A 12151-nucleotide genomic window follows, 5' to 3' on the forward strand; every position below is an offset into this window, starting at 1 on the left:
AGAGACAATATAACCACATCTTCAAGGCGTGCCTACCATCAGTTGGGAAGTCATAATATACAAAAATCACGTAAATTATGTAAATAAAACACTGTTGTGGAAAAACCAGCAGGAACCACTGGGTAAGGGGAGAGTTGGATTAGTTGGGGAAGGCCAAGAAGGGATTGGTGAAGCAGAGAAGCACAGAAAGAGTTTTAGGCAATAGAAACCGCTAGAAGAAAGGCAAAATGAGTGGGACGAAGGCACAGAGGCAAAAGCACTAAAGGGTTCAGAATATCAGAGGGGCTTGGCGTAGGAGGGCATCTGATTATAGATTATGGACATGCAGGGAGGCCCGGGTGGCTCAGTTGGTTAAGTGTCTGCCTTGGGCTCAGGTCATGATCCCAGAGTCCTGGAATTGAGCCCCACATCGGGTTCCCAACTCAGTGGAGAGCCTGCTTCTCCCTATCCCTCTGCCCCTCGCCGTCACTTATGCACTTGCACGCGCATGCTCTCTCTCTCACACATAAAATCTTTTTCAAAAAATTTGAGGGGCACCTGGGTGGCTCAGTTGGTTAGAGCCTCTGTCTACCGCTCAGGTCATGATCCCAGGGTCCTGGGATCAAGCCCTGCATGGGGCTCTCTGCTCGGCAGGGAGCCTGCCTCCTCCTCACTCTCTCTGCCTGCTTCTCTGCCTACTTGTAATCTCTGTCTGTCAAATAAATAAATAAAATCTTAAAAAAAAAATTTGAAATATGCCAAGTGAAATAAACCAGACATAAAAGGACAAATATGGGGAGCCCGGCTGGCTTAGTCAAAGGAGCTTGCAACTCTCGATCTCAGCATCTTGAGTTCAAGCCCCACACTGGGCAGAGAGTTAACTTAAATAAATAAAAACTTTAAAAAAAAAAAAAGGACAAATATTGTATGATTCTACTTAGATGAACTCCCTGGAGTAGCCAAAGTTGCAGAGACACGAAGTCTCTGGGTGCTAGAGCCTGGGGGGAGGGGAGAATGGGGAGTTAGTGTTTAATTGGGACAGAGTTTCAGTTCAGGAACATAAGAAAGTTCTGGAGATAGGTGGTGGTGACGGTTCCACAACAATGTGAATGTGCTTGATGCCACTGAACTGTATGCTTAAATATGGCCAAAACGGGGGGCACCTAGGTGGCTCAGTCAGTTAAACGTCTGCCTTGGGCTCAGGTCATGATTCTGGAGTCCTGGATGGAGTCTCACCCACATCAGGTTCCTGCTCAACAGGGAGCCTGCTTCTCCCTCTCCCTCTGCTGCTCCCCTGCTTGTGTTCACTCTCTCGCTCTGTGAAATAAATAAATAAAATCTTTTTTAAAAAATGGACAAAATGGGGGCACCTGGGTGGCTCAGTGAGTTAAGCTTCTAACTTCAGTTCAGGTCCTGATCTCAGGGTCCTGGGATCGAGCCCCACATCCAGCTCCCTGTGCTTGTCCCTCTCCCTCTGCTCCTTCCCCTACTCAAGCTCTCTCTCAAATAAATAAATAAAATCTTGAAAATTTTTTTAATTTAAAAAAATGGTTTAAAGGGTAAATTTAAAATTTTAAATTGTATAGAATTTAAATGTTTACATTTTTACATTCTAAAAACATTTGGTATTATGTATATTTCAGTACAATAAAAACTAAAATATAAAACGGAAAATTAATGCATTCTCATAGGTAAGAATACAAGCTTCCATCCTGAGGAATATAAACCAGAGCGAGCACGGGTTATTTCTGGAAGGTGGAAGCACAGAGAATTATACATTTCCACCTTGTTTGTCTTCCAGAGAGCATGTAATTTTGTCATCACAAGATAATTAAAGATGAAAAAACTCCAGCAGAGCAGGATGTAAGTAAGGTAATGGATTACCAGGAAAAGGGCCTGTGCTCCGCTGAAAGTCACCTCGGGGGAGGGTTTCCCTTCTTGGGAGGAGGGAGGAGGTCCGCTTACCCGGAAGAGGCCCTGGCGATGCTTCTCCCTGAACAGAGAGGACTGGCAGAGGCAACGCACACCCGCAGTCTGGGCCTTGGCTGGGGTGGGGGTGGGGGGCCTGGGGAGAGAAGGGGAATGGGGGGAGGGGACGGAATGGGGGATGGGGGATTGGGGGGCTGAGGTGGCTAAGTGCCCAGCAGCTGAGAGGCACAGGAGCAGAGGCCCCGAGAAACAGCACCCGGCTGGGGTGGGTGTGGGGGGTCGGCGGGGGACAGGGGCCAGGCCTCAGGGGCTGAGCAGCGGCCCAGGAGGCTGGGAGGGCACGGGCATTTGAAATGTTTCTCCCCTGCATTGCCCCCAGGTTGCTAGGGTAAAATCCATAAACACACCGATGGGCCTCATTACTGATTAATGAGCTCCCGCTTTGTGTCTGACAAGCTTTGGACTCGAACCAGGTGGCTGGCTTCCTGCCTTTCTTAACAGCATGTTCAAAGCTGCCTGCTTCTCCCCTGGCCCCAGGCTCCCACAGCACAGTCCGGTGGAAGGATCCCGAACCCTGGCCTCCTCCGCCGAGGCCTGGTAAACTCTGCTCAACTCGCGTGTTGTCTTCGTCTGCCTATCTGGTGCTTTCTGATTCAGAGGCCCCGGGACGGGGGTGATGGTGGCAGTGCCCCCTCCCGAGCCTGACCTAGCACCTGTGCCCTTGAACCCATCCTCGTCAGCCATCTCTGAGGTATTTCCTAATTTCCTTTTCTTTTTTTCAAGACTTTTTTTTTAAACAATCTCTACACCCACGGTGGGATTTGAACGACAACTATGTGAGATCAAGTGTCACCTGTTTTACCTACTAAGCCAGCCAGGTGCCCCTCTGCATTCTTTAAAAAAAAATTTTTTTTTAATTTATTTTTATTTATTTATTTGACAGACAAAGATCACAAGTAGGCAGAGAAGCAGGCTGAGAGAGGAGGAAGCAGGCTCCCTGCGGAGCAGAGAGCCTGATGCGGGGCTCGATCCCAGGACCCTGAGATCATGACCTGAGCCGAAGGCAGAGGCTTAACCCACTGAGCCACCCAGCCGCCCTTAAAGAATTTTTAATATTTATTTATTTTAGCGAGCAAGAGAGCAGCCCGCCCTTAGGCACCTGTAGGCAGGGGGAGGGGCGGATGGAGAGGGAGAGAGAGAGAGAATCCCCAGTAACCCCCAGCTGAGTGGGGACCCCTACATAGGGCTGCATCCCTCAACCCCTGAGATTATGACCTAAGTCGAAATCACTAGTCAGACACTAAACCACTAAACCGACTGAGCCACCCAGGTGCCCCTGTGTTCATTTTTAAAAACGAGTTTTAATGGGGTACCTGGCTGGCTCAGTCTGTTAATGGTCTTCCTTCAGCTCAGGTCATGATTCCGGGGTCCTGGGTTCGAGCCCCACATCAGGCTCCCTACTTGGCAGAGAACCTGCTTCTTTCTCTCCCTCTGCTGCTCCTCCTGCTTGTGCTTGCACTCGCTCTCTTTCTGTCAAAGGAATAAATAAAATTTTTTAAAAAATAAAAAATTTTAAAAATTAAAAATAAACTAGTTTTATTAAAGTAGATGCTACATACAATCAAGGGAGCCAGTTTTAAGTGTACCATTTTGATGAGTTTTGACAAATGTATGCAGAAGTGTAACCACTATCACAATCAAGGTATAGAAGATTTTATTATTCTAAAAAAGTTCAGTTGTGTCCCTTCCCAATGCCACCCCCATTTCCAGGCAACCACTGATCTGCCTGCTGTCCCTGGAGAATAGATCTGTCTTTCTATAGTTCCCTATCAATGGAATCCTACAGTGTGGACCCTTTTGTGTCTTGGTTTTTGGTTCAGCATGTATTTTTTTTTTTTAAGATTTTATTTGTTTATTTGACAGAGACAGCCAGGGAGGGAACAAAGCAGGGGGAGTGGGAAAGGGAGAAGCAGGCTTCCCACTGAGCAGGGAGCCTGATGTAGGGCTCAATCTCAGGACCCTGGGATCATGACCTGAGAAAGATAGACACTTAATGGCTGAGCCACCCAGGCGCCAGGTTCAGTGTGTATTTTGAGATTATCAATGTTGTTGTGTGCATGAATAGTTCATTTCTTTTTTTATTGATGACTAGTATTCCATTGTATGGATATACCACAACTCCTTTATCCTTTCACCTATTAATGGGTATTTCTGCCATTTCCACTTTTTTTTTTTTTAAGCTATTAGGAATACAGCTGTGGTGAACATTTGTGTACGTGTCTTTGTGTAGCCTCCTTTCTCATTTACCCATTGCTCTTGGGTAAATAAGAGCAGAGTAGCTGAGTCGCATGGTAATTCTATGTTTACATGGCTAAGGAAGTGCCAGACCATTTTCCAGAGTTGCTAAAACATTTGCCATCCCCACCAGTGACGTATATAAGCGCTAGTGGCTCCATATTCTTGCTGGCACTTGGCATTGTCAGTCTTTTTCATTTTGGCCATTCTCATTGGTGTGTAGTAGCATTCTGTTTTCCTTTAGCTTGTTCTTATGAGATATTTTCAGCATGTGAAATATTAAGATCCTGGGACTCTGGGACCATGACCTGAGCTGAAGACAGACGCTTTAACGACTGAGCCACCCAGGGGCCCTGGACACTTCAAGTAATGTAATGTGACAGTCCCGGAAGTCGGAGTCTTCCTCCATCCAGGGTTGGTTGTTGCTGCTCCTTACCCTCGTTGCTTGTTTCTGAACTGATTCTATAGGGTATGTTCTTTGTCATGGGTGGCCACTGACGTCTCTGCTCACTAGCTTAGTGGCCAGCTTATGAATGGACAGAGATTTCCTCAAGTGTCTGGAAGCAGGAGGTCCCCCAGTCATTGCCAGCGGGTTCTATGGGTATGTTAAGACACACTTTCAGCACCCAACCTGGTAGCTGACAGTTCTGTCTTAGCCTTTGTTTCCTGCTTGCACAGAGTCTCAAGGTCAGCCCGAGCTGAGAGATTAGGGCTCCTTCAGGCCTTTCCTGGGCAAGGGCACAGTTCTACGCATACAGATGGCCTTCTAGATTTCTTCTTTTTTTTTTTTTTTTTTAAGATTTTATTTATTTATTTGACAGAGAGAGAGAGAGATCACAAGTACATAGAGAGGCAGGCAGAGAGAGAGAGAAGAGGAAGTAGACTCCCTGCTGAGCAGAGAGCCCGACACGGGGCTCGATCCCAGGACCCTGAGATCATGACCTGAGCCCAAGGCAGAGGCTTTAACCCACTGAGCCACCCAGGCGCCCCTGGCCTTCTAGATTTCTAAGAATATGTCAGATCTTTTCCGAGCCAACCATGCACATCTTCCGTAGCCCCTCCTCTTCTTGTTGTCCCTGTCTCTGCTGACAACACCTTCAGCTGAATTGGGACTTTTTAGGTGATAGGAAACAGTTACTCGTCAGCGAAGTCAACTATAGGTCCCACGGGCAATCAGAGAGACAGGCCTTGGGGTCTTGCTGGGCCACAAGAGGCAGAAAGGAGCCCAGACAGCAAGCGCCTGAGACCCCTCTCGTGGCTTCCCCCTTGCTCCTGGGCAATCTGCTGTCTTTCTTCTTTGCCTGATGACTACATTTCCCTGATGACTACATCTGCTTACTCATTTCATTCATCCTTTCTGTTCCCTCCTAACTTCTGCTTACTCATGGCCTACCCACATCATGACCTTTTACCTTCTGCTCCCGTGATTAACTGATGAAAACCCCAGCATGCCCTGGTTTCAATAACCAAGTGTGAGAAAATCTCCTGCTCTGGGGTCATCTATTCTGGGATGCTGCCATTCCACCTGTGGATTTATTTTTCTCAGGTCCGAGACTGACCCTTGCCCAATCAGTTATTGCCAAGGGGGTAGGGTGCAGTCGGGTGTTTTCACCACAAAACACCTTCCAGAAGCTGTGGGGCGGACAGTTTGGTGCCGAGGACTGGCCAACCTCACGAGTGACACCTCTAGGACCGTCATATAGCTGTGGCAGAGTGTAATAATGATTCAGAGCCCAGTGCCTGAAGGTAAACTGCCTCAGTCTGTATCCTTCACTTCCCAGCCATGCATCCTGGGAAGGCTGGAACTTTCTTGGGACCTCATTTCCCTTATCTGTCAAATGGGAATGGTGAAACCAAGATTCGGTAGGCTTAACTGACGGAGCCACCCAGGCACCCCTCACCCAAATCCTTTTAAAGATCTCATCTGGACTGCCTGATTGTTTCTCTCTGAGAACCTGGCAGGCACTCCCAACTCGTGTCCTTGCTTTCACATCTTCCCACTCTGGTTCGGTCTCCCCACTGCCCCCAGAATCGTTTTCCTAAAATGCACAACTGGTCATGTCGCTTCCTTCTGGAAAAAAATTCCAGTAGCTTCGGATGCCTGCAGAATAAAGGCTAAGCTCCTTAGCATTCCTGGGTCGGCCCCCACGTCTCACTTGAGGCAGGAGAATGTACTGGACTATAATTGTGTAGCTCTCTCAGTATTTTCCTCTCAGCCCAGGACTCTGTAGGCCCTCGCCCCAGGGCCTTGTCAGGAGTGGCAAAAGCTGGGTGGATTGAGTCCTGCTTCAGGTGTTTAGGGAAAGCCTGGGCTGACTGGAGAGGTCATGATGGGTGCCCCGGAGGGAGGGGCATCCCCCAGAGCAGATGGGAGGGGACAGCGCAGAGGCAGGGACAGAGGTCAGCCACTCTGCAAGCCATGGGGTTGCTCTGCTCCCTGGCAGTGCCCTGGGAAAAGTGGCCTGACCCAAGAGAGTTGGCGAGATGGTGCACCTGAAGGGCTGGGGGGACTCCAAGCTCTGGGACTTCCAGCCTGAAAAAGATTCCTAGACTCCGGAATAGCCGAAGGCTCCCAGGCAGATACATAGGCTGGATTCCAGTATATGAACTTTAAGAAGTACAGGTTTGTTTACACTGAACATAAATTTTCATGGTCCAGGAATACCCATTTTTCCCATTGAGAGCCATCCCCTCCCCACTCTGAATAAAGGAAATGGGGAGGCCAAATTATTTTGTGGGAAGTTTGCTTAGCAAAAGTGGTAGGCGTGAAAGAGGACTTCAGCTGCCTCCATTTTATTTTATTTACTTATTTATTTTTATTTATTTACTTTTTAAAAACATTTTATTTATTATTAGAGAGAGAGAGAGAGCACAAGCAGGGGGAGCGGCAGGTGGAGGGAGAAGCAGGGTCCCGCTGAGCAGGGAGCCCCTCCCTCCCAATGCGGGGCTCGATCCCAGCACCCTGGGCTCATGACCTGAGCCGAAGGCAGGTGCTTAATGGACTGAGCCACCCAGACGCCCCATATTTATTTTTCTTAGAGAGACAGCTCACAAATGCACACAACCACCCTGGGGTGGGGTGCGGGGGGCGGGGTGTTGTGCAGAGGAAGAGCGAGAATCTCAAGCAGACTCCACACTCAGTACAGAGACTGACCTGTACTGAGATCATGACCTGAGCCAAAATCAAGAGTCAGAAGTTTTAAAGAACCGAGCCAGCCAGGCGCCCCAGCTGCCGCCATTTTGACCTCAGACTCTCTGGTTGGGTTCTTTCCAGCCTGTCTCTTGGCTCGGGTGGAAGACCCCAGGGCAAAGCATTCCCTGATGGGAAATGAAACTACGCCCTCAAGCAACAAGGACTGCCCTGAGCCAGCAAGATCCGCCCCTGGCTGACTCCAAGACAGTGGTCCGTTTGACCCTCACTGCCCGCAGGCCCCTACCCACCCACCTTTGACCTGCATTTTTTGGCCTTTTTTTTTTTTTTTAAGTTTATTTTTTTAGTAATCTTTACACCCTATGTGGAGCTCAAACCTACGACCCTGGAATGAAGAGTCATGAGCTCTTCTGACTGAAACAGCCAGGTGCTCCCACCCCGACCCCACCGTTTCCTTAGATAAACCTGGAAGTATGTTTGGCACTTTGGAGACAGTCTTTGAGACACTAGTCTGCCCGGTGGTGGCCTCACTGAAATAAAGTCCTTTCTTGTTTCACCTTCATTCGTTTCTCTGCCTTTGGGTTTTGTCAGTGCCCAAGTGGCCAAACCTGGTCTGTCTGGGACCCCTGGAGCCTTGTGTTCTTGTGCTGGTGAACCCCGGCTACAAACATGCCTACCCAAACCCCTTTCTCCTCTTCCCCCTCACCAACAGCACCCTGAGAAGCCAGATAGAAAATGACATTCCCAGACTCCCTTGCAGCTAGGGATGACCGCTGAGGTGGTCAGCTGGTGGGTGGGGTTTCTAGGAAAGCTCTTCAGCGGTCCTTTGTGGTTCCCCTACTTCCTGCCTAGAATGTGGGTGTGGGACTTCCAGCAGCCTCAAGACCGGAGGGAGGGAAGCCCTGCGGTAAGGATGACAGCCTAGAAAGAAAGAACCCGGCTCCCAGAGGCCTGTGGAGCCACCCAGGCGGCCTTGGTTTGCTTATCTCTGGACTGCTTTTAAGTGAAAGAGAAACTTCTATCTTGTTTAAAGCACTCTGTGTTCTGTTTAACAGCCATACCTAATCCTAACTGATAAAGCACAAAATCAGAGTGCGGGAAAGAGGATCGCCCAGAGGAATCCAGCCCTAGCGCACCCCCCAGAGGCCGCCTGTGGCAGGAGCCTCAAAGATGGCCCCAGATGTTGGCCTCGGGGTATCCCTTCTCTCCTATACAACCCTCCCTCAGGGAATAGGGCTGGCAGTGTAGCTAATAGGATGCTGCAGAAGTGACAGTGCATGACTTCTGACGTTAGGCCCTAAGAGAAACTGTAGCTTCTACCCTGTTCTCTCTTGGGTTGTTTTTTTCTTTCCTTTTTTTTTTTTTTTTTTCCTTAAAGATTTATTTATTTACTTGACAGGCAGAGATCCCAAGTAGGTAGAAAGGCAGGCGGGGAGAGAGAGGGAAGCAGGCTTCCTGCTGAGCGGAGAGCCCGATGTGGGGCTTGATCCCAGGACCCTGAGATCATGACCTGAGCCGAAGGCAGAGGCTGGCTCAACCCACTGAGCCACCCAGGTGCCCCGTGGGTCATTTTTCTTCTGGGGAGAGCCAGCTGCCATGTTGTGAAGTCACTCCCACAGCCCTAAAGAGAGGTTCACGTGGTGAGGAACTGAAGTCTCCTGCCAACAGCCAGTGTTGACTTGCCAGTCATGTGAGTCAGCCATCTTGGGAGTGGATGCTCTGGCCAGTGGAGTCCTCAGAGACAGCAGTCCAGTCTTAACTGCAACCTCATGGGAAACCCCGAGTCAGAACCACCCCGGGAGGCTCTCCCAGCCTCTAGACCCACAGACACTGGAAGATGGTAGAGTGTTCAGTGTTGTAAGCAGCTGAGTTTTGTTACACAGCTGTAAGGAACCCATACCCCACCACGCGGGGACCCCTCGGTCAGCTTGGCTCTTGCCTCTGGCAGGTGGAACACTAGGAGCAGAGCTTCCTGGCGAGGGTGCCGTGGCTCCCTAGGTGCTGAGAATGTGTTGCAAGTCCCCTCCAGGAACTAATGGTTGTACACTTCCTTATTTTTTTTTATTTTATTTTTTAAAGATTTTATTTATTTGCAAGTGAGAGAGAAAGAACGAGCCAGGGGGAGGAGCAGAGGGAGAGGGAGAAGCAGGCTCCCTGCTGAGCAAGGGACCTGACACGGGGCTCTATCCCAGAGAGCTCAATGTGGGGCTTGATCCCAGGACCCTGGGATCATGACCTGAGCTGAAGGCAGGCGCTTAACCGACTGAGCCACCCAGGCGCCCCACTTCCTTATAGTTTTATTTGCATTTTATACAAATTATATGTTTTCTATCATCACCAAATCCTTTTTTTATTACCACAATTATATATTGTAAAGGAAATGGAATCGTTTATCTTTTTTTTAACCAAGGATTTTACTGACCCTCTGAAATGAATGATGCAAATGTTATCATTTTCTGTGTGTGACGAGGTTAGGAAGCCCTGGTCTACATACACTCCCTGCTGACCATTGTCTTTCACAACCTGTTCTGTCCTCAAGCGGGGTCATCACGCCCTGACCTTCTTGGACATGTACTCACATTTCCCTGAAACTACCACTCTGGTGGACTTGGCCATGGCCCACATTGCTCAGCCAAATGCTCAGACTACCACCTCTCGTTTCGGATGGAGGGTTGGTTGCTCTGGTTGCCGAGGTGGCCCGTTGATGTCTCCAAGACTACAGATCCTCGCTTCTCAAGTTTCTCGCATTGTCTATGCAATCAGCTCCACTTCTCAGGGTCACACCATCTGGTTAGAGCACAGTCCGGGCTGAGGTTTGTTTTGTAGCCTGGGGAAGCCCTGGGGGAGGAAAGCTTGCTAATCAGAAACGGCTGGTAGCTGTTTCTTCCTCCTCTGTAGCATCTGTGGTTCCCAAAGTGAGGTTCCAGGACCACCAGCAACAGCAGCACTTGCGACCTTGTTAGAAATACAAATTCTGGGGTACCTGGGTGACTCAGTTGTTGAACATCTACCTTCGGCGGGGAGGAGGTCCTGGGATTGAACCCTACATCAGGCTCCCTGCTCGGCGGGAAGCCTGCCTCTCCCTCTCCCTCTCCCACTCGCCCTGCTTGTGTTCCCTCTCTCACTCTGTGTCTCTCTGTCAAATAAATAAATAAAAATCTTTAATAAAAAAAAAGAAAAAGAAGTACAAATTCTCCTGGCCTCCCCCTTAGACCAATTGAATCAGAACTCTGGGGGTGGGGCCCAGCATCTTGGCCTTTAATGAGCCCTCCAGGGTATTTGGAGGCCACTCCTGGGAGAACTTGCAAAGCTCTCTTAAGTCTTTCCGGGGATTTAATGAGAATGCATCTTCCCTCTTAACTGTAAAGTCACTCAGCAAGGGTAGCCTTGACAAGAGCAGCCTCTGCGGCCCTGTGGTATCTCAGCACGGCTAGGCAACCCCGAGAGCTCTTCCAGGTTGGAGACAATGGTGGGGTGGGGGGTCCCTAATCTCTTAGGAAAACTGGGTAGACAGAGATGGGCTCATAAACACTGCCAAGAAATCGAGTCCCTCCGAACATCGAGCTCACAAGGCGAGCTTTTTAGGATCTTTTTTTTTTTTAAACCCCAGGTGCAGGGGGGCAAATTAACAATCCTCTTCTGTTTGTGTCAGATTAACAACACTGATCCCCATAAGGCCTGTTGTGTGCATGTGTGCGCGTGTATTCATCTTCTCTCTGGTCCTGCCCCCCTCCCTTTCCCCAGAGATAGTGGTTTTAATGTAGATCTTTTCCTTTGTATGGGATCTTTTCCATAAACATGGTTTGTTTGTTTGTTTTTTTTAACATTTTATTTATTTATTTATTTCAGAGAGAGAAAGACAGAGAGCTCTAAAGAGGGCAAGCACAAATGGGGGGGGGCAGAGGGAGAGGGAGAAGCAGGCTCCCCCCTGAGCTAGGAGTGTAGTGACGTGGGGCTCCATCCCAGGACCCCAGAATCGTGACCCGAGCCAAAGACAGATGCTTAACCGACTGAGCCACCCGGGCGTCCAACAGTGGTTGTTGTTTTAATGTGAATTGTATAGCCATGTAACACATGGAAAAATGCACAAATCCTAAGGGCCCACTGGCTCAATTTTCACAAAATGAACATACCTTTATAACTGGTTCCCTGCTGGAGAGAGAGATTCTGACCAGTGCTCTGGGAATGCCTCGTACCCCTTTCTAGTCACTACCTCTCCGAGGGTAATTTGTGTTCAGACTTCTAACTTCCCAGGTTACATTTTCTGTTTTTAAAATTTATATGAACTGTGCTTGTATGTATTTTGAATTTACATTAATGGTGTTGGCTTGTATATATCATCTTAGCTCTTACCTTTTTTTTTCCCACTAAGGATTAAGTTTTTCAGATCCGTTCCTGTTACTACGTGTACGTGTAATCCATTGCTTCTGATCACTGCGGGATATGCCAGGATGCACCTCCACCATCCTGAACCATGACCCCTGTCCCAGTGACAAACTTCCAGAGTGCCTGGGCATCCCCGCCCTCATAAATTGGACTGGGACAAACACCTCGTGCATCTCCCTCAAGGCTCTCCCTCATGGACCTGTCTGAGTCGTTTCGTGGGATTCATGTTGTGCAAAAAGGAGTTCAATATGGCAGGGCTGACTGCTTCTCCCTAGAAAGGGCAGCTACCCAGGCTGGCCCTTGACTGTGCCTGGGAATCAGGATTTGGAGAGGGTTCCCACCATTCCCTACCTGATGAGAATGGCTCACTGTACCTAGACTCTTTACGTAAACAGTGGGGTTCATGCTGAA

At 49.0% G+C, this 12151-nt stretch overlaps 1 long non-coding RNA gene across 1 annotated transcript; it reads left to right on the plus strand.

Annotated features, from left to right (window-relative positions):
- The first annotated feature begins 1957 nt into the window (after window positions 1-1957).
- LOC309856531 lies at window positions 1958-12151 on the plus strand. The gene is made up of 3 exons (XR_014307257.1): window positions 1958-1995; window positions 2446-2659; window positions 11727-12151. It is a non-coding gene; the product is annotated as an uncharacterized lncRNA (long non-coding RNA).

Source organism: Mustela nivalis, assembly GCF_964662115.1.
Source record: "Mustela nivalis genome assembly, chromosome: X".
Lineage (NCBI taxonomy): Eukaryota > Metazoa > Chordata > Mammalia > Carnivora > Mustelidae > Mustela > Mustela nivalis.